The 23,855-nt window shown below is 38.0% G+C and overlaps 2 long non-coding RNA genes across 2 annotated transcripts in view; both read right to left on the bottom strand.

Annotated features, from left to right (window-relative positions):
- The window catches only part of LOC309626564, a 240,657-nt gene that overhangs the window by 114,050 nt on the left and 102,752 nt on the right, over positions 1 to 23,855 (bottom strand). The gene's annotated exons all lie outside the window — the stretch shown is intronic.
- LOC309626537 overlaps positions 1 to 23,855 on the bottom strand; it is a 124,206-nt gene that overhangs the window by 97,377 nt on the left and 2,974 nt on the right. The window lies entirely within an intron of this gene.

Genomic DNA, 23,855 nt, shown 5'->3' with positions numbered 1-23,855 from the left:
CTAAATGCCCATTGACAGATGAATGGATAAAGAAGATGTGGTACATATATATAATGGAATATTACTCAGCCATATAAAGGAATGAAAGTGGGTCATTTGTAGGGACGTGGATGAATCTAGAGACTGTCATACAGAGTGAAGTAAGTCAGAAAGAGAAAAACAAATATCACATATTAACACATATATGTGGAACCTAGAAAAATGGTACAGATGAACTGGTTTGCAGGCAGAAATTGAGACCCAGATGCAGAGAACAAACGTATGGACACCAAGGGGGGGAAGCAGCGGCGGGTGGGGGTGGTGGTGTGATGAATTGGCAGATTGGGATTCACATGTATACACTGATGTGTATAAAATGGATGACTAATAAGAACCTGCTGTATAAAAAATAAAAAAAATATAATTCAAAAATTCAAAAAAAAAATGAACTACTGATTCACATAGCAAGATGAGTGAATATCAGAAACATATTGATCAAAAGAAGCCAGACACAAATGGATACATATTGCTTGCTCTCATTTATGTGAAACTAAAAACTGAGCAAAACTAATCTATGGTGTCTATGGGGAGTGGCACTTGCCTGGAAAGTTGCTCTATAGAACTTTTTGGGGTGATATCTTAACTGGTTGTTGGTTACATGAATTTATGCATTTGTCAAAGCCTGTCTAATTTTACACTTATTTCACTGTAAGTAACTTTACTAGAAACAAAAAAAATCAGCACACACATAACTTTCAGTGAAAACATTCCTGAAGCTAACCCAAAGTGCTTGCTTAACACTAGTTACTAGTACCTCTGTAAACCATTGTACATACTGCAGTATTTTTCAAAATGACATTTTATTTTATATTGTGTGATAGGATCTAAAATCATTTCTTTTCTAAATAGAAAGCCACTTGTCTACGCCTTCATCGTAAATTAAAAGCCTATCTTTAAATGCATTACAAAAAACAAAGAATACAGGAGATCAGCATCAGAATGTCAAGTCAAAATCAGGATCACAGGAGGAGCCTTGCTAAAAGCTTGCTACAAGTTAGGTGTTTTATGTTCATTAGTTCAGTTTTCTTTACCATAATTCTGGTAAAGAAGTATAAGGTCCATTTTACAGACAAGTATATTAAGGTTTAGGAAGGCTAAGTAGCTTAATCAAAGACACAAAGCTACTAAATGGTAGAACACAGATTTGAACTTAGTTCAACTGACTTCAAAACTTAAGCTCTTTCCACAGTACCCACTGTTTCAGGTTTCAGCAAGGAAGGGATGGAAAAGCAGCATAGTTAAGATTTCCAGGCTGTAATACAATAGAGTCCAGTAGACTGATCACTCCAGTGAGGCCTAAGCATCTTGACTTCTTGGCTGCCCCTTTAGATGTCTCTTCCACTGCCTGACCCAGGCCCCCAAGTAATCTCTGTAGCTCATCTGTGTCCTTTGGGTACTATGAAAGTCACGGACTGGCCCATTGATCAGTAGTTCAGTTACAGTTCTACCAATACCGAAAATAGAGAAGAGCCAAGGGGAAGAGTGAACGTAAGTTAGTGCAGTACATTCTTCAAAAGCAGGGCAAAAGACTGTGTCCCTGTATTGTGGTGAAGAATAGCAGATGAGAAAAAAAGAGCAAAAGAGAAAGTAAACTCAAAGGCAACTGTAAGTATACTGAAAAAGTTGTATTCCCCTTTAAGTTTAGCTTTAAAAAAAACTATATTCTAGTGAAAATATAGGAAAGGATTATGTTAGTTGTTGGCATTGAAGCAAGCAATTGATATTTGTGCATGTCTTGAAAAGGCAGTAAAGAAAATTGTGGCATATTGTTATTTTAGTAAAAGTAGTATTGTCTGATTAAAATTTTTGAATGCTTAGGCCATTATAAAATAAGCCTTAGCAGGCTTTCTGGAAATGCTTAGTTCTCAGAGTGACGACTGGTCCCCTCTGTTAAATCATTCCAGATTTTAGTCCTAACTTGTCTGATCACTAGCTTTACCTTTAGACATAACTTGTCCACTCACTTGCCTTAGACATTCTTTTGGAATTTCAGCATTTTCATCTAATAAGTGAGAGATTTAGACTAGATGCTTTATTATTATTATTATTTAGGAATAGTAATCATTAACTTTTAAAAATCTTCTCTCATATGATAGGAACTGTACTTTGAAATGTTTTGAAATAGGTTTTCTCATTTAATTGGCACAACAGCCTTTTGTGATATATGTGATATTGCCTATCTTATAAATGAGCAAACTAGAGAAAAGAGTTTTTAGGTCTGGGATTGAACCCTGACTCCATTTGGTCCAAAGATTTTAACCACTATGTTATCCTGCCTATCTATGGGTCCTTCAACTTTAATATGCTTAGATTCTATTCCAATCAGATCAGTAAATAGATGTTGAATTAGGTGTGAATCCTTGAAAGCCAGAGAACTTGATTTAGTACCTTACTTTTCTCTTTATCTCCAATGCCAAGCACATTTTAGGCCTGGCTGAATTCAAGCAAAAAGAACAAAACAAATTAATAATCTTCTTAAGGAGAGGGATTATATTCCATTTTTTCACTCTGCTGACCACTCTTCCCTCTTTCCACTGTATTTAGCATGGTATTTTGCACATCATACACATGCAGTAATTTTTGACTCACTACGGGTGGAAAAGATTCAACAGTGATCAATTCTGCTTGGTAAAAAAAAAAAGTTATACTCAAAGCTTTCATCTAAACCCATCTGTTTAACATAGAGGAACTGATAATAAGCCAAGAGTCTGAGGTTAAGAGTGACCTTTCAGAGAAAAACAAATATCATATATTAACGCATATATGTGGAACCTAGAAAAATGGTACAGATGAACCGGTTTGCAGGGCAGAAATAGAGACACAGATGTAGAGAACAAACGTATGGACACCAAGGGGGGAAAGTGGTGGTGGTGGGATGTTTTGGGGGATTGGGATTGACATATATACACTAGTATGTATAAAATGGATAACTAATAAGAACATGCTGTATAAAAAAATAAATAAAATAAAATTCAAAAATTCAAAAAAAAAAAAAGTGACCTTTCAGGGAATTCCCTGGCCGTCCAGTGGTTAGACCTCGGGGCTTTCACAGCCATGGGCCCCAGGTTTGATCCCTGGCCGGGGAACTAAGATCCCACAAGCTGCGAGTCGCAGTCAAAACAAAAAAGTGACCTTTCAGAGCCAGGGAGTCTGCTGCTGCCGCCCATGACAACAACAATGGCTGGAAGAAGAACAGTTGATGCCGCCTACCAGTGCACCGGCCTGCAGGAAAAACAACACCTCCTTCAAAGACCAAGTCTTAGTTTCTCTGATGGTGAAAATTTCAGAACTTTCGGCTATGATTGAGAAGCTCTTCCTGCATTATCCCTCCACCTTTCCACTTGATAAGGTCACCTGGGCTCTTTATCACAGGGGCACTTGCCCTGCCCTGGGTTGTGTCCTGGATAGTGTCTGTTCTTACTGTTACCTTTAAAAAGTATTTCTCTTCCTTTTTTAAAGTAATTTTATTTCATGTAATCTTGTATCTTTTACTTTTAAATGGGGAAATAGAAATTAGGGGCAGCTCATTTATGAAAGTATATGCATATATTGGGCCTGCAGAAATATTTATTGAATTAAATAAAATCTTCATCAGCAATAAAACCATATATATCATAATTAGCTTATAAATTAAGTGTAGGTCCTCTATTGCAATACCAGTGTTAAAAAATAAATATTTTGTAAAATTTTGGCTTTAACTTATAGGTCCAATGGCCTCTCTCCCAAATGCCAACAGAAGCCCTTCTGAGAGTAGTTTTAGTCTCGGAGAGGCCCAAATAATTTGTATTTATATTATTAATTAAGAAACACAATTAAGATTATTATTTTCTCAAATAAATATGAAGATTACATGCTAAACAAATTTTTAACAAATCTGAAATTCCAATATTTTAGATGGTATTTTCATTCCAAGTAATACTTCTCCTGGACTTCACAGAGACAAACTAAGAGTTACCTTGATAAACAACCCACTTAAGTTCTATTTAACTATCATAATGAAATAATTCTATGTGCCCATTTCTTATAAATGCCCTCTTTATTAAGTGTGCTTATCTTATTCAGTCAAACTTTAAATATGACCATTGAACAAAACTGGACATGTGACAGATTGAATCTTTTCTGGTACCAGAAAAGTTCATAGATTACCAATTATTTTTTAAAGTAATATTTAATAATGAATTCATTCACATTTCTTTCTACCAAAAAAAAAATTAAATTTTTTCTAGGGATTTGATTCCCTTATGTCTCCTAGGAGTATTACCAGAATTTCCAATGTAATGTCTAATTTGTCATCTGTGACATGAAGTTAATTTCCATAACGCCTGGCATCTAAACAGCTGTGACTGCACCTGTTGTCAGGTGGCCCCTCAGGGAGTGGGTTTAGCCTTGGGGAAGACCCAAATAATTTGGTAGTGGGGAGGCCCCAACTGAAGGAAGGGGAAAACGTTTTTTGGAACATTTCAATTATTGTTTCTACTAATATGCTGCAATCAGGCCTTTACTTCCTCAACTCCCTTTCACTTTTCAAATCACTGCAATCTTGCTCCCTTCCCTAAATTCCACTGAAACAGATATTACTGGGGTCACAATTAACTACTAAATGTTAAGTTCTGAGAATAGGTTTCAGCATGTGACCCCTGCACAGTGCTTGATACTTTTGATTATATTCTTAACGGTCTCTTCTTTTTCGACTTCTGTGATCCCTTTCTTCTACCTCTCTGACTACTTGTTGGTATTTACAGACTTATGTTTTTCCCTTGATTGTTGGGTGTTGTCTTCCCGCCTGTATGTGTAAACTTGGCTACTTTATAGTATACCATTATTTAATCAAACACTAATCTAGATGCTGCTGTCAAAGTATTTTGTAGATACAGTTAACATCTATAATCAGTTGACTTTAAAGAGATAATGCGGTTGGGCCTCATCTAATTAGTTAGAAAGCCTTAAGAGCAAAAACTGAGGTTTCCTGGAGGAAAAGAAATTCTGCCTCAAGACTGTAACATCAATGTTTCCCTGAATTTCTGAGTTTCCAGTCTGCTGGCCTGTCCACCCTAAAAATTTCTGACTTGCCTGCCCTTCAGATTTCAGAACGCCAAGCCCCAACAAGCACGAGCCAAGCTTTGAAATAAATCTCTTTAAAACACACATAGAGACTCCCCTGATGGTCCAGTGGTTAAGACCCCGTGCTTCCCATGCAGGGGACACAGGTTTGATCCCTGGCAGGGAACTAAGATACCACATGCTGCACAGCGTGGACAAAAAAGCAAACAAACAAAAAACACATACACACACATCTATTGGTTCTGTTTCTCTGGAGAATTCTGACTGATTACAGATCACTTTGTCATTTGTCATGTTCCATATAATTCATCCATTTCACTTCTTCAACTATGTCCATAATACATCTTTGACCCCAGAATATTTATCCCAGGCTCTTGTCTGAACTCGTAATTATATTTCCAAATAGTAAGCATCTCTATACCATTGCCTCAGTCCCATCTAAACCAAACATGTCCAAATAGAACCGCAACCCTTTTCTCTCCTTTTTTCTATCTCAATTAATGCCATATCTACACCTAATCATCTTATTTAGAAATCTCAGAGTTGTTCTTTTTTTTTTTTAAAGGAATTCCTTTTTATTTTTATTTATTTTTATTTTTTTTAAATATTTTATTTATTTATTTATTTATTTATGGCTGTGTTGGGTCTTCTTCTCTGTGCGAGGGCCTTCTCCAGCTGCGGCAAGTGGGGGCCATTCTTCATCGCAGTGCGCGGGCCTCTCACTATCGCGGCCTCTCTTGTTGCGGAGCACAGGCTCCAGACGCGCAGGCTCAGTAATTGTGGCTCACGGGCCCAGTCGCTCCGCAGCATGTGGGATCCTCCCAGACCAGGGCTCGAACCCGTGTCCCCTGCATTGGCAGGCAGACTCTCAACCACTGCGCCACCAGGGAAGCCCTCAGAGTTGTTCTTGATTCATCTCTCTCTCTCATCTTGTCCAACTAATCAGCCCCTAAACTTGGACAGTTTTTTCCTCCTTGGCAACCCTTGAATCTACTCCTTTCTTACTTCTTCCACTGCCTTAGGTTAGAACTTCTAATCACCTCTTGCATATTCTTGATCTTGTTCACCACTGTCTTTTTCTTCTATATCATTATCCACAGATCCACAAAGGTCCTTGTCTTGTCAGAGCTATTGCATCATATTGTAATTACTTGTTTACATGCCTTGTCCTCCCTTCTATACTGGGAGTCATTTATAATATTTGTGTTGAATGAATGAGCATGATGGGCACAATTTTCTTTACAAAAAAGATCTACTAATTTGCTGCCTGTAGCAGAAATTATATTTTCCTAGAGAATCAATTTAAGGAATCAAATTAGACTATTGAATCCATTTTTTTTTCTTATTACTAGTATATTTCCAATTCTTTCCAATATTTCAGTTCTTTCCAATACAGGTGTTCTTAACTTGGGATCCACAAATGGACTTCTAAGGGATGCCATGAACTCACTAAAGTTTTATGGAAAACATTTTGCATATTTTTCTTTGGCGAATGACCATATTTTTCACCAAATTCTCAAAGAAGTCTGAGTTGCCTAAATGCTTAAGACTCATTGTGCTTAGTGAAACTGTGTGGGTTTGTATCCCAGCTCTACCACTTACTGACTGTGGGACCTCAGACAAGTTGTTTAACCACTCAGGGCCTTACACAGCTTTCTCATCTATAAATTGTGGCATAAAAATAGTAATGGCTTCATAAGGTTGTTGTGAATATTAGCAAGTTAATGTATGTAAAGTGCTTGACACATATAAGTGGCTGTGTGGCTCTTACTATAAAAAATGCCTGTAAAAATAAAAATAAAATAAAAAAAATACAGAATTTAAAAACAATTATTGTTGAAAATGTAGGAGCTAAATCTCAAAAGATAAGCAAGAGTTGAAGATTTAGGTTCCAAAATTACCTACATAGAAGCAGTAGTTGAAATCACAAAAGTAGGAGTGGTTCTATGGGATAAAGAATGAAAAGAAGGGCAAAGAGTTTTGGAGTAAACTCAGTAAGATAAGCCCGTAGTAAGGTGAAAACAGAGAAAAGAGCTCATGAAGATGTTAGTAGAGTGTTCAGATCCAATGAAGGAATTTTACTATCAAACATACAAATTAAACCTTCCTTAAGCCAAGGAAAAAGAGGAATAAAGAGAAGACTGGATTTTGTGACTAGGAGGATGTATTAGCTTCCTAGAAACAAATTGCTACAAACTGGATGGCTTAACACAACTGAAATTTATTCTGTCATAGCTTTGGAGGACAGAAGCCTGAAATCAAGGTGTCAGCAGGGCCCTGGTCCCTCCAAAGGCTCTAGGGAAAAATCCTTCCTTGCCTCTTCTAGTTTCTGGTGGTTACTGGCAGCCCTGGGTGCTGCTGGCTTATCACTGCATCACTCTCATTTCTGGCTCCTTTTTCTCATGGCCATTTTCCCTCTGAGCATCTGTGTCTCTATGTTGAAATTCTCTCCTCTTTTTATTAGAACATTAGTCATTGGATTTAAGACTTACTCTAATCTAGTATGTTCTAATCTTAACTTGATTACATCTGCAAAGACCCTATTTCCAAATAAGGTCACATTCACAGGTTCTGGGTGAGTATGAAATCTGGGGGAATACCATTCATCCCAGTACAAAGAACTCTAGTTACTTCAGAGAAGTGGTAAAGTAGGAGGCTATACTGCAAGGTACTCAGAAATAAGTTAGTGAGTGATTAACGTGGAAATGACTTTTTTCCCCTGGAGATTTCTTACTAAAAGAAAAATAGGGTTGTAGTTTGAGGCAAGAACTACACTGAGGAAGAGAGACATGGTGATAAATTATATCAAGATAGAGTTAGAAATAGAGATACACACACAGAAACAGATGTAGCTATAAAACGTAAGAATAGTTTTTGGGCATAAGTGGGGGTGACAGAAGGAAAGATTATCAAGTATAGTGGTGGTAGGTTAGCTGGAAAGGAGACAGGACAACTGTTTCTGAGATAAGAGGACAGACTCTATTTTGCAGTTCCAGTAACAGCTTGAGAAACAAATGACTGTTATTAATTATACAGTCTTTAAAATAGTATGCACTGTTTTTACATTGTTTTGTCTATTTTCACCTTGTAGATGTCAGTTATATATTTCTCAACAAGATTCTTTTTTTTTTTTCAAAGCAAATCCTAAAAGAATCGCCTGTAATTAAAATTGAATGTAACCAACATAAACATGTTTGAATCCAAATTGTTTTATAGTTTTCTTAACAGAGATATCTTTTTAGGCACATCAGGGTTGGAACCTATAGTTTCCTACTATATTAAGAGTAAGCAGGGACTTCCCTGGTGGTGCAGTGGTTAAGAATCTGCCTGCCAATGCAGGGGACATGGGTTCGAGTCCTGCTCCGGGAAGATTCCCACATCCTGCGGAGCAACTAAGCCCGTGCACCACAACTGCTGAGTCTGCGCTCTAGAGCCCACAAGCCACAACTACTGAGCCTGTGTGCTGCAACTACTGAAGCCTGCGAGCCTAGAGCCTGTGCTCTGCAACAAGAGAAGCCACCGCAGTGAGAAGCCCATGCACCGCAACGAAGAGTAGCCCCCGCTTGTGCAACCAGAGAAAGCCCTCGTGCAGCAACGAAGACCCAATGCAGCCAAAAATAAATAAATTAATTAATTAATTAATTAAAAAAAAAAGAGTAAGCATATTTCAAAATGATCCTTTTAATAAAAGTACTTACATAGTTGGATCCTAGCCAATAACAAGATGTGTATGTCTAAGATGGCATGTGTTGTTCAAAGCTTTGACAGTGTTAAAGTGCCATTTCAGGTTCTTCCTTTTCCTGGTTAGATTCAATGTATTATCACTTCTGTGGGAATCTTCCTAAGACAGAAGAGAGCTTAAATAAGTGAAGTTTCCTTATAGTGAAATAGCTTTGTTTCTGTGGATCCTGATTTAGTTTTATTCTTTTATGCAAATTGACTAATAAATAAACATGTATGGAGACTAAAAGTATTAAGATTATACATTTATTTATAAAAACTTCCTTTTTAGCTTTTTGGGTTTTTTTTCTTTTTTTTTTTTACATCTTTATTGGAGTATAATTGCTATACAATGTTGTGTTAGGTTCTGCTGTATAACAAAGTGCATCAGCTATATGTGTACATATATTCCCTCCCTCTTACGCCTCCCTCCCACTTTCCCTATCTCACCTCTCTAGGTTGTCACAAAGCACCAAGCTGATCTCCCTGTGTTATGCAGCTGCTTCCTACTGTGAAAGAATTCCCCACATCTGGTTAATTAGAACATACATTACCTAACATATTTTTTTTTTGATGAGAAAATTTAAGTTCTCTTCTTTTAGCAAATTTCAATTATACAATACAGTGTTATCAATTATAGTCACATGTTTTACATTAGATCCTCAAACCTCATTCATCTTATAGCTGAAAGTTTATATCTTTTTTTTTTTTTTTTAAAGAAATTCACGTTCTTTTATTTATTTATTTATGACTGTGTTGAGTCTTCGTTTCTGTGTGAGGGCTTTCTCTAGTTGCGGCAAGTGGGGACCACTCTTCATCGCGGTGCGCGGGCCTCTCACCATCGCGGCCCCTCTTGTTGCGGAGCACAGGCTCCAGACGCGCAGGCTCAGTAATTGTGGCCCACGGGCCCAGTTGCTCCGTGGCATGTGGGATCTTCCCAGACCAGGGCTCGAACCCGTGTCCCCTGCATTGGCAGGCAGACTCTCAACCACTGCGCCACCAGGGAAGCCCTGAAAGTTTATACCTTTTAACCAACCTCTCCCTATTTCCCTCACCACCCCCCAGCCCCTTTCAACCACTTTTCTACTCTCTGTTTCTATCAGTTTGACTTTTTTTTTCTTTAAATTCCACATATAATTAATACCATGCAAGATTTATCTATCTCTGTCTGGCTTATTTCACTTAGCATAATGCCCCCAAGTTCCATCCATATTGTTGCAGATGGCATGATTTCCTATTTTCTTATGGCTGAGTAATATTTTGTGACCATCATATACCATACATATGGTATATCATATATATTTCATATATATCATTATTGTATATATATGTGTGTATATATATATCTCATATCTTCTTTATCCATTCAACCATTGATAGACACTTTGGTTGTTTCCATAACTTGACTGTTATGAATAATGTTGCAATGAGCATGGGAAGGCAGATATCTCTCTGAGGTCCTGTTTCCATTTCCTTTGGGTATGCACTAAGAAGTGGGATTGCTGGATCATATGGTAGTTCTATTTTTAATATTTTTTGAGGAACCCCCATATTGTTTTCTATAGTGGCTGAACCAATGTACATTCCCACCAATAGTCCACAAGTATTCTCCTTTCTCCGCATCCTCAACACTTATTGTTTATTATTTTTTTGATGACAGCCACTCTAACAGGTGTGCAATACTATCTCACTGTGGTTTTGACTTGCATCTCCCTGATGATTAGTGATTTTGAGCATTTTTTCATGTACCTGTTGGCCATTTGTATGTTTTCTTTGGAAAAATGTCTATTCAAATCCTCTGCCAATTTTTAAATCAGATTGTTCAGCTTTTTTTTTTTGCTATTGAGTTATATGAGTTCTTTATATATTTTGGATATTAACCACTTATCAGATATATGATTTGAAAATATTTTCTTCCATACAGAAGGTTGTCTTTTCATTTTGTTTATGGTTTCCTTTGCTGTGCATAAGCTTTTTAGCTTGATGTGCTCTCACTTATTTATGTTTGCTTTTGTTGCATTTGTTTTTGGTGTCAAATCCAAAAATCATCACCAAGACTGATGTTAAGGAGCTTACTACCCCCTATATTTTCTTCTTGGAGTTTTATGGTTTCAGGTCTTATGTTCAAGTTTTTAATCCATTTTGAGTTGATTTTTGCTTATAGTACAAAATAGTGGCCCATTTCATTCTTTTCCATGTGTCTGTCCAGTTTTGCAAACACTATTTATTGAAGAGAATATCCATTCCCCACTGTATATTCTTTACTCCATAGTAGTGAATTAATTAACCATATATGCACGGGTTTATATCTGGACCCTGTTCTGTTCCATTGATCTATGTGTCTATTTTTATGCCAATATCACCCTGTATTGATTACTACAGCTCTGTAATAGAGTTTGAAATCCAGAGGTATGCTGTCTCCAGCTTTGTTCTTTTTTCTCAACATTGCTTTGGTGATTTGGGGGCTTTTGTGATTCCATATAAATTTTAAGATTGTTAGTTCTATTTCTATGAAAATGTTATTGAAATTTTAATAGGGATTGCACTGAGTCTGCAGATTGCTTTGGGTAGTATGGATATTTTAACAGCATTAATTCTTCTCATCCATGAGCACAGACTATCTTTTCATTTATTTGTGTCTTCTTCAATTTCTTTCATCAATGTCTTATAGTTTTCAGTGTATAGATCTTTTGCATCCTTGCTTAAATTTATTCCTATGTATTTTATTGTTTTTGATACAATTGTAAATGAGATTGTTTTCTTAATTCCTCTTTCTTTTTTTTTTTTTTTTTTAAATTTGATTCTTTTCACTTTATTTATTTATTTTGGCTGTGTTGGGTCTTCGTTTCGTGCGAGGGCTTTCTCTAGTTGCGGCAAGTGGGGGCCACTCTTCATCGCGGTGCGCGGGCCTTTCACTATCGCGGCCCCTCCCGTTGTGGAGCACAGGCTCCAGACGCGCAGGCTCAGCACCTGTGGCTCACGGGCCCAGTTGCTCCAGGGCATGTGGGATCTTCCCAGACCAGGGCTCGAACCCGTGTCCCCTGCATTGGCAGGCAAACTCTCAACCACTGCACCACCAGGGAAGCCCTTAATTTCTCTTTCTGATAGTTCATTCTTAGTATATAGAAGCTCAACAGATTTTTGTATTTGATTTTGTATCCTGCAACTTTACTCAATTTGTTTATTAGTTCTAACAGTTTTTTGTTGGAGTCATTAGGGTTTTCTAATATAACAGCATGTCATATGCAAATGTGATAGGTTTACTTCTTTCTGATTTGTATGACTTTTATTTCTTTTTCTTGCCTAATTGCTCTGGCTAGGACTTCCAATACTATGTTTAATAAGAGTGGCAAGATTGGGCATCCTTGTCTTGTTCCTGATCTTAGACAAAAGCTTTTAGTTTTTCACCATTGAATATGATGCTAGCTGTGAGCTTGTCATACATGGCTGTTCTGTTGAGGTATGTTCCCCCTATACCAACTTTGTGAGAGTTTTTATTACAAATGGATGTTGAATTTGTCCAATGCTTTTTCTGCATCTATTGAGATGATTATACGATATTTATCCTTCATTTTGTTAACGTGGTGTATCATATTGATTGATTTGAGGATGTGAACCAGGTTTGCGTCCCTGGAATAAATCCCATTTGATCGTGGTGTATGATCCTTTTAATGTAGTGTTGAATTCAGTTTGTTAATGTTTTATTGAGGATTTTTGCATCGTATTCATCAGGGATATTGGCCTGTAAGTTTTTTCTTTTTATGTGCTTGTCTGGTTTTTGTGTCAGAGTAATCCTGGCCCTTTAAAATAAATGTGGAAGTGTTCCCTCTTCTCCTATTTTTTTTTTTTTGGAAGAAGCATTTTTCACAGAAATAGAAAAAACAATCCAAAAATGTGTATGGAACTGCAAAAGACACTGAATAGCCAAAGCAATCTTGATAGAAAAGAACAAAGCTGGAGGCATCATGCTTCCTGATTTCATACTATATTACAAAACTATAGTAATCAGAACAGTATGGTATTGGCACAAAAGTGGACACATACATTAATGGAAAAGAATAGAGAACCCAGCTCCATGACAGTGGTCTTGGCAATTATTTGTTGGATTTGACACTAAAAGCAAGGGCAACAAAGGCAAAAATAAACAAATGGGACTACATCTCTAAAAAGCTTATTCACAGCAAAGGAATCTAAGAATCTAACAACAAAATGAAAAAAAGCAACCTACTGAATGAGAGAAAATATTTGCTAATCATATATCTGATAAGGGGTTAATATCCAAAATATATAGAACACATACAACTCAATAGCTGAAAAAAATCTGATTTTAAAATGAGCAGATGGTAGCCAAGATGGCAGAGTAGGAAGACCCTGAGCTTACCTCCTTCCATGAGCACATCAAAATTACAACTATTTACAGAGAAAGTATCTATGAGAATGACCTGAGGACTAGCAGAAAAAAATTTCCAAAACTAAAAATATAAAGAAGGAACCACAATGAGATGGGTAGGAGGGATGGAGACACACATCAAGACCCACAGCCCTAGGTAGGCAACTCTCAAATGGGAAAATAATCACAATTAAAGAGGTTCTCCCATAGGAGACAAGGATCATAACCCCACATCGAGCTGGCCAAACTGGTGGTCCTCCACTTGGAAGACGAACCCCCAGAATGTCTGACTTTGAAGGTTAGTGGGACTTACATATGGAAGAGATATAGGAGGGCTATAGGAAACAGAGACTCCACTCTTGAAGGGTGCATGCAAAATCTCACATGCTCTCTTTCAGTACAGAGGCAATAACTTAAAAGGAGTTTGTGTCAGACCTACTTGCTGATCTTGGAAAAACTTCTGGAGGGGCAGGAGGCAACTGACACTCCCCCTGGAGACATAGACAGTGGCAGCAGACATTTTAGGGAGCTTGTTCTACTATGGTGCTGGCAAGCACTATTGTGGAGTGCTCCCTCTAGCCTATTAGCAGGCCTGCACCAGTCCCAGAACCCCTCAGGCCATGCTGCCAGTGACACCAGGATCCACCGCTGCTGACCCCACAGCCAGGTATGCCAGGACCCTGCCCTGCCCACCAGTGGGCTTGCTGTCACCACACAAGGCAGGGCCTGGTAACAAATCAGGGCAGGGGCCAGCTCTGCATACCAGCAACACATGGTAGTCAACCCTGCTACAACTCATGCAGTCCACACAGGGATCATCCCTAGAGCGTAGAGCTCTGGTGACCAGAGGAAAGTGTGCTGCTGTCCTCATAGAACATCTCCTACATAAGGCCACGTATTCAAGATTGGGAAATGTAACTGACATGTCTAATACATAAAAATAAACATAGAGAATTAGGTAAAATGAGGAGACAAAGGAATATGTTGCAAATGAGGGAACAAGACAAAACCCCAGAAGAAGAACTAAGTGAAGTGGAGATAAACAATCTACCTGGTAAAGAATTAAAGGTAATGATCATAAAGATGCTCAACACATGGAAGAAGAATGGATGAACACTGTGAGAAGTTTAACAAGAGTTAGAAAATATAAAATAGAACAAAACAGAGCTTAAGAATGCAATAACTGAAATAAAAAATACACTAGATGGAATCAACAGTAGATTAGATGATACTGAGGAACAGGTCAGCAGACTGAAAGAGTAGTGGAGATCACCCAAGCTGAACAAAAAGAGAAAAAAGAATTTTAAAAAATGAGGATAGTTTAAGAGACCTCTGAGACAGCATCTGTGACTGAAAGTAAGGGGATGGAAAAAGGTATTCCATGCAAATGGAAATGAAAAGAAAACTGGGGTAGCAATACTTATATCAGACAAAATAGACTTTAAAACGAAGACTGTAATGAGATGAAGAAGAACATTACATAATGATAAAGGGATCATCGATCCAAACAGATCATTGATCCAATTGTTAACAATTGTAACTGTATATGCACCCAACATGGGATCACCTAAATACATAAAGCAAATATTAACAAATATAAAGGGAGAAATTAACAGTAACACAATATTAGGGGACTTTAACATCACACTTACATCATTGGACAGATTATCCAGACAGAAAATGAGTAAGAATTGTAGCCTTAAATGACACATTAGATCCAATGCACTTAATAGATATATAGAGAACATTCCATCCAAAAGCAGCAGAATTCTTTTCAAGTGTACGTGGAACATTCCCCAGGATAGATCACAGGCTAGGCCACAAAACAAGTCTCAATAAGTTTAAGAAGATTGAAATCATATCAAGCATCTTTCCCAACCACAAAGGTATGAGGATAGAAATCAAATACAAGGAAAAAAACAACAAAAACAAACACATGGAGTCTAAATAATATGTTACTAAACAATCAATGGGTCAGTGAGTGAAGATATAAAAAAATACCTGGAGACAAATGAAAATTAGAAACACAGTGATCCAAAATCTATGACCTACAGTGAAAACAGTTCTAAGAGAGAAGTTTATAGCAATACAAGCCTACCTCAGGAAACATCTCAGATAAACAATCTAACCTTACATCTAAAGGAACTAGAAAAAGAAAAACAAACAAAACCCAAAGTTAGTGGAAGGAAAGAAATAATAAAGATCAGAGCATAAATAAATAAAGTAGAGACAAAAAAATAGAAAATATCAATTAATCTAGGAGCTATTTCTTTGAAAAGATGAGCAAAATCAATAGGGCTTTAGCCAGACTCATCAAGAAAAAAAGAGAGATGGCCCAAATCAATAAAATCAGAAATGAAAGAGGAGAAGTTACCATGGACAGTACAGAAATACAAAGGACCATAAGAGATTACTGTGAACAATTAGATGTCAATAAAATGAACAACCTAAAAGAAATTGATAAATTTCTATAAACATACACTCTCCCAAGACTGAATAAGGAGGGAGTAGAAAATATAAACAGACTGGTTACCAGTAATGAAATTGAATCAGTAATAATAATAATAATAAAAAACCTCCCAGTGAACAAAAGTCCAGAACCACATGGTTTCACAGGTGAATTCTACCAAACACTTAAAGAAGAGCTAAAAACAATTCTTCTCAAACTATTCCAACAAATTGAAAAGGAAGGAATGCTTCCAAACTCATTCTACAAAGCCAGTATCACCCTGATACCAAAACCAGACAGACACTACACAGAAAAGAAAATTACAGACCAGTATCACTGATGAACATGATGTAAAAATCCTCAACAAAATATTAGAAACTGAATTCAATAATATGTTAAAAGACTCGTACACCATGATCGAGTGGGATATATCCAAGGGATGAAAGGATGGTTTCAATACCTGCAAATCAGCCAATGTAATACACCACATTAACAAATTGAAGAGTAAAAATTATAAGATCATTTCAATAAATGCAGAAAGGCTTTTGACAAAATTCAACATCAATTTATGATAAAATTTGTCAACAAACTGCATTAGAGGAAACATACCTCTGCATAAGAAAGGCCATATAGGGAATTCCCTGGCAGTCCAGTGGTTAGGACTCCATGCCTCCACTGCTAGAGACCTGGGTTTGATCCCTGGTCAGGGAAGTAAGATCCTGAAACCTGCATGGTGCAGCCAAAAAAATTAATTAAAAAAAAAAAAAAAGAAATGCTATATGTAACAAATCTACAGCCAACATCATACTTAATGGGAAACAGCTGAAAGCATTTCCTCTAAGATCAGGTACAAGACAAGGATGCCCATTCTCACCACTTTTATTCAACATAGTATTGGAAGTCCTAGCCACAGCAATCATGCAAGAAAAATAAAATAAAATAAAAGGAATCCAAATTGGAAAGGGAGAAGTAAAAGTGTCACTGCTTGCAGATGACAAAATACTACACATAGAAAATCCTTAGGACACCAACAAACAACTATTAGAACTAATAAATGAACTCAGCAAAGTTGCAGGATACAAAATTAATATACAGAAATCTGTTGCAGATCAGAAAGAGAAATTAAGAAAACAATCCCATTTATAATTTCATCAAAAAGAATAAAATGCCTAAAAATAAACCTAAACAAGGAAGTAGAAGACTTGTACTCAGCAATCTATAAGATACTGATGAAAGAAATTGAAGGCAAGAGAAACAAATGGAAAGATATACCGTTATAATGGATTGGGTAGTTCTGTACTACCCAAGGCACTCTACAGGTTCAATGCAATCCCTATAAAAATACCAATGGCATTTTTCACACTAGAACAAATAATTCTAAAATTTGTATGGAAACACAAAAGACCCCAAAGAGCCAAAGCAATCTTGAGAAAGAAGAACAAAGCTGGAGGTATCATGCTCCTTGATTTCAAACTATAATAAAAGCTATGGTAATCAAGACAATATAATAGGGTGGCTGGGCAAGATGGCGGAAGAGTAAGACGAGGAGATCACCTTCCTCCCCACAGGTACATCAGAAATACATCTACACGTGGAACTGCTCCTACAGAACACCCACTGAACGCTGGCAGAAGACGTCAGACCTCCCAAAAGGCAAGAAACTCCCCACGTACCTGGGTAGGGCAAAAGAAAAAAGAAATAACAGAGACAAAAGAATAGGGATGGGACCTGCACCAGTGGGAGGGAGCTGTGAAGGAGGAAAGGTTTCCACACACTAGGAAGCCCCTTCGCGGGCGGAGACTGCGGGTGGCAGAGGGGGCAAGCTTCAGAGCCATGGAGGAGAGCACAGCCACAGGGGTGCAGAGGGCAAAGCGGAGAGATTCCTGCACAGAGGCTCGGCGCCGAGCAGCACTCACCAGCCCGAGAAGCTTGTCTGCTCCCCCGCCGGGGCGGATGGGGCTGGGAGCTGAGGCTCGGGCTTCAGTTGGATCCCAGGGAGAGGACTGGGGTTGGCGGAGTGAACACAGCCTGAAGGGGTTAGCGCACCACAGCTAGCTGGGAGGGAGTCCGGGAAAAGGTCTGGAGCTGCCGAACAGGCAAGAGACTTATTCTAGCCTCTTTGTTTCCTGGTGCACGAGGAGAGGGGATTAAGAGCTCTGCCTAAAGGAGCTCCAGAGACGGGCGCGAGCTACGGCTATCAGCGCAGACCCCAGCGACAGGCATGAAACACTAAGGCTGCTGCTGCCGCCACCAAGAAGCCTGTGTGCGAGCATAGGTCACTATCCACACCGCCCCTCTAGGGATCCTGTGCAGCCCGCCATGGCCAGGCTCCCGTGATCTGGGGACGATTTCCCCGGGAGAACTCACGGTGCGCCTCAGGCGGGTGCAACGTCACGCCGGCCTCTACCGCCGCAGGCTCGCCCCTCCTCCACCGTACCCCTCCCTCCCCCTGGCCTGAGTGAGCCAGAGCCCCCGAAGCAGCTGCTCCTTTAACCCCGTCCTGTCTGAGCAAAGAACAGACGCCCCCAGGCGACCTACACTCAGAGGTGGGTCCAAATCCAAAGCTGAACCCTGGGAGCTGTGCGAACAAAGAGAAAGGGAAATTTCTTCCAGCAGCCTCAGAAGCAGCGGATTAAATCTCCACAAACAACTTGATGTACCTGCATCTGTTGAATACCTGAATAGACAACGAATCATCCCAAATTGAGGAGGTGGACTTTGGGAGCAGGCTATACTATTTTTTTCCCTTTTCCTCTTTTTGTGAGTGTGTATATGTATGCTACTGTGTGAGATTTTGTCTGTATAGCTTTGTTTTCACCATTTGTCCTAGGGTTCGGTCCATCTGTTTTGGTTTTCTTTACTTAAAAAAAATTTTTTAAATAAATTTTTTCTTAATAATTTTTTCTTAATTTTTATTTTAAAAAATTAACAAAAAATTTTTTCTTATTTTTTATTTTAAAAAATTAAAAAAAAATTTTCCTAATACATATTTTAATAAATTTTTGGTATTTTTATTTAAAAAGATTTTTTCTCTTAATAAATTTTTCTTAATAATTTTTCTCTTATTTTTTATTAAAAAAATTTTTCTTAATAATTTTTTTCTTATTTTTTATTTTAAAAAATTAAAAAATTTATATTAAAAAATTAAAAAATTTTTTTCTTAATAACTTTTTTCTTAATTTTTTTATTTTTTATTTTAATACCTTTATTTTATTTAATCTTACTTTATTGTATTTTATTTTACTTTATCCTCTTTCTTTCTTTCTTTCTTTCTTTCTATTTTTCCTCCTTTTATTCTGAGCCGTGTGGAGGAAAGGTTCTTGGTGCTCCAGCCAGGCAATAGGGCTGTGCCTCTGAGGTGGGAGAGCCAACTTCAGGACACTGGTCCACAAGAGACCTACCAGCTCCATGTAAGACCAAACGGTGAAAATCTCTCAGAGATCTCCATCTTAATGCCAAGATCCAGCTTCACTCAATGGCCAGCAAGCTACAGTGCTGGACACCCTATGCCAAACAACTAGCAAGACAGGAACACAGCCCCATCCATTAGCAGAGAGGCTGCCTAAAATCATAATAAGGCCACAGACACCCCAAAACACACCACCAGACGTGGACGTGCCCACCAGAAAGAAAAGATCCAGCCTCATCCACCAGAACACAGGCACTAGTCCCCTCCACCAAGAAGCCTACACAACCCACTGAACCAACCTTAGCCACTGGGGACAGACACCAAAAACAACAGGAACTACGAACCTGCAGCCTGTGAAAAGGAGACCCCAAACACAGTAAGATAAGCAAAATGAGAAGACAGAAAAACACACAGCAGATGAAGGAACAAGGTAAAAACACACCAGACCTAACAAATGAAGAGGAAATAGGCAGTCTACCTGAAAAAGAATTCAGAATAATGATAGTAAGGATGATCCAAAATCTTGGAAATAGAATAGACAAAATGCAAGAAACATTTAACAAGGACCTAGAAGAACTAAAGAGGAACAAAGCAATGATGAAAAACACAATAAATGAAATTAAAAATACTCTAGATGGGATCAATAGCAGAATAACTGAGGCAGAAGAACGGATAAGTGACCTGGAAGATAAAATCGTGGAAATAACTACTGCAGAGCAGAATAAAGAAAAAAGAATGAAAAGAACTGAGGACAGTCTCAGAGACCTCTGGGACAACATTAAATGCAACAACATTCGAATTATAGGGGTCCCAGAAGAAGAAGAGAAAAAGAAAGGGACTGAGAAAATATTTGAAGAGATTATAGTTGAAAACTTCCCTAATATGGGAAAAGAAATAGTTAATCAAGTCCTGGAAGCACAGAGAGTCCCATACAGGATAAATCCAAGGAGAAACATGCCAAGGCACATATTAATCAAATTATCAAAAATTAAATATAAAGAAAACATATTAAAAGCAGCAAGGGAAAAACAACAAATAACACACAAGGGAATCCCCATAAGGTTAACAGCTGATCTTTCAGCAGAAACTCTGCAAGCCAGAATGGAGTGGCAGAACATATTTAAAGTGATGAAGGAGAAAAATCTACAACCAAGAATTCTCTACCCAGCAAGGATCTCATTCAGATTTGATGGAGAAATTAAAACCTTTACAGACAAGCAAAAGCTGAGAGAGTTCAGCACCACCAAACCAGCTTTACAACAAATGCTAAAGGAACTTCTCTAGGCAAGAAACACAAGAGAAGGAAAACACCTACAATAACAAACCCAAAACATTTAAGAAAATGGGAGGGCTTCCCTGGTGGCGCAGTGGTTAGGAATCCGCCTGCCAATGCAGGGAACACGGGTTCGTGCCCCGGTCCGGGAAGATCCCACATGCCGCAGAGCGGCTAGGCCCGTGAGCCACAACTACTGAACCTGCGCGTCTGGAGCCTGTGCTCCGCAACAAGAGAGGCCGCAACAGTGAGAGGCCCGCGCACTGCGATGAAGAGTGGCCCCCGCTTGCCACAACTAGAGAAAGCCCTCGCACAGAAACGAAGACCCAACACAGCCAAAAATAAATAAATAAATAAATTTATAAAAAAAAAAAAAAAAAAAAGAAAATGGGAATAGGAACATACATATCGATAATTACCTTAAATGTAAATGGATTAAATGCTCTCACCAAAAGACACAGACTGGCTGAATGGATACAAAAACAAGACCCATATATATGCTGTCTACAAGAGACCCACTTCAGACCTAGGGACACATACAGACTGAAAGTGAGGGGATGGAAAAAGATATTCCATGCAAATGGAAATCAAAAGAAAGCTGGAGTAGCAATTCTGATATCAGACAAAATAGACTTTAAAATAAAGACTATTACAAGAGACAAAGAAGGACACTCTATAATGATCAAGGGATCGATCCAAGAGGAAGGTATAACAATTGTAAATATTTATGCACCCAACATAGGAGCACCTCAATACATAAGGCTAATACTAACAGCCATAAAAGGGGAAATCGACAGTAACACAATCAGAGTAGGGGACTTTGACACCCCACTTTCACCAATGGACAGATCATCCAAAATGAAAATAAATAAGGAAACACAAGCTTTAAATGATACATTAAACAAGATGGACTTAATTGATATTTATAGGACATTCTACCCAAAAACAACAGAATACACATTTTTCTCAAGTGCTCATGGAACATTCTCCAGGATAGATCATATCTTGGGTCACAAATCAAGCCTTGGTAAATTTAAGAAAATTGAAATCGTATCAAGTATCTTTTCCGACCACAACGCTATGAGACTACATATCAATTACAGGAAAAGATCTGTAAAAAATACAAACACATGGAAGCTACACAATACACTACTTAATAACGAAGTGATCACCGAAGAAATCAAAGGGGAAATCAAAAAATACCTAGAAACAAATGACAATGGAGACACGAGGACCCAAAACCTATGGGATGCAGCAAAAGCAGTTCTAAGAGGGAAGTTTAAAGCAATACAAGCCTACCTCAAGAAACAGGAAACATCTCGAATAAACAACCTAACCTTGCATCTAAAGCAATTAGAGAAAGAAGAACAAAAAACCCCCAAAGTTAGCAGAAGGAAAGAAATCATAAAGATCAGGTCAGAAATAAATGAAAAAGAAATGAAGGAAACAATAGCAAAAATCAATGAAACTAAAAGCTGGTTCTTTGAGAAGATAAACAAAATTGATAAACCATTAGCCAGACTCATCAAGAGAAAAAGGGAGAAGACTCAAATCAATAGAATTAGAAATGAAAAAGGAGAAGTAACCACTGACACTGCAGAAATACAAAAGATCGTGAGAGATTACTACAAGCAACTCTACGCCAATAAAATGGACAACCTGGAAGAAATGGACAGATTCTTAGAAATGCACAAACTGCCGAGACTGAACCAGGAGGAAATAGAAAATATGAACAGACCAATCACAAGCACTGAAATTGAAACTGTGATTAAAAACCTTCCAACAAACAAAAGCCCAGGATCAGATGGCTTCACAGGTGAATTCTATCAAACATTTAGAGAAGAGCTAACACCTATCCTTCTCAAACTCTTCCAAAATATTGCAGAGGGAGGAACACTCCCTAACTCATTCTACGAGGCCACCATCACCCTGATACCAAAACCAGACAAAGATGTCACAAAGAAAGAAAACTACAGGCCAATATCACTGATGAACATAGATGCAAAAATCCTCAACAAAATACTAGCAAACAGAATCCAACAGCACATTAAAAGGATCATACACCATGATCAAGTGGGGTTTATCCCAGGAATGCAAGGATTCTTCAATATACGTAAGTCAATCAATGTGATACACCATATTAACAAATTGAAGGAGAAAAACCATATGATCATCTCAATAGATGCAGAGAAAGCTTTCGACAAAATTCAACACCCATTTATGATAAAAGCCCTGCAGAAAGTAGGCATAGAGGGAAATTTCCTCAACATAATAAAGGCCATATATGACAAACCCACAGCCAACATTGTCCTCAATGGTGAAAAACTGAAACCATTTCCACTAAGATCAGGAACAAGACAAGGTTGCCCACTCTCACCACTATTATTCAACATAGTTTTGGAAGTGTTAGCCACAGCAATCAGAGAAGACAAAGAAATAAAAGGAATCCAAATCGGAAAAGAAGAAGTAAAGCTGTCACTGTTTCCAGATGACATGATACTATACATAGAGAATCCTAAAGATGCTACCAGAAAACTACTAGAGCTAATCAACAAATTTGGTAAAGTAGCAGGATACAAAATTAATGCACAGAAATCTCTTGCATTTCTATACACTAATGACGAAAAATCTGAAAATGAAATTAATAAAACACTCCCGTTTACCATTGCAACAAAAAGAATAAAATATCTAGGAATAAACCTACCTAAGGAGACAAAAGACCTGTATGCAGAAAATTATAAGACACTGATGAAAGAAATTAAAGATGATACAAATAGATGGAAAGATATACCATGTTCCTGGATTGGAAAAATCAACATTGTGAAAATGACTCTACTACCCAAAGCAATCTACCGATTCAATGCAATCCCTATCAAACTACCACTGGCATTTTTCACAGAACTAGAACAAAAAATTTCACAATTTGTATGGCAACACAAAAGACCCCGAATAGCCAAAGCAATCTTGAGAACGAAAAATGGAGCTGGGGGAATCAGGCTCCCTGACTTCAGACTATATTACAAAGCTACAGTAATCAAGACAGTTTGGTACTGGCACAAAAACAGAAATATAGATCAATGGAACAGGATAGAAAGCCCAGAGATAAACCCACACACATATGGTCACCTTATCTTTGATAAAGGAGGCAAGCATATACAGTGGAGAAAAGACAGTCTCTTCAATAAGTGGTGCTGGGAAAATTGGACAGGTACATGTAGAAGTATGAAATTAGAACACTCCCTGACACCATGCACAAAAATAAACTCAAAATGGATTAAAGACCTAAGTGTAAGACCAGACACTATCAAACTCTTAGAGGAAAACATAGGCAGAACACTCTATGACATACATCACAGCAAGATTCTTTTTGACCCAGCTCCCAGAGAAATGGAAATAAGAACACAAATAAACAAATGGGACCTAATGAAACTTAAAAGCTTTTGCACAGCAAAGGAAACCATAAACAAGACCAAAAGACAACCATCAGAATGGGAGAAAATATTTGCAAATGAAG

Source organism: Balaenoptera borealis (genome assembly GCF_965194805.1).
Source record: "Balaenoptera borealis genome assembly, chromosome: 1".
NCBI classification, from domain to species: Eukaryota; Metazoa; Chordata; class Mammalia; order Artiodactyla; family Balaenopteridae; genus Balaenoptera; species Balaenoptera borealis.
This window is presented reverse-complemented; position numbering and strand designations above follow the sequence as displayed.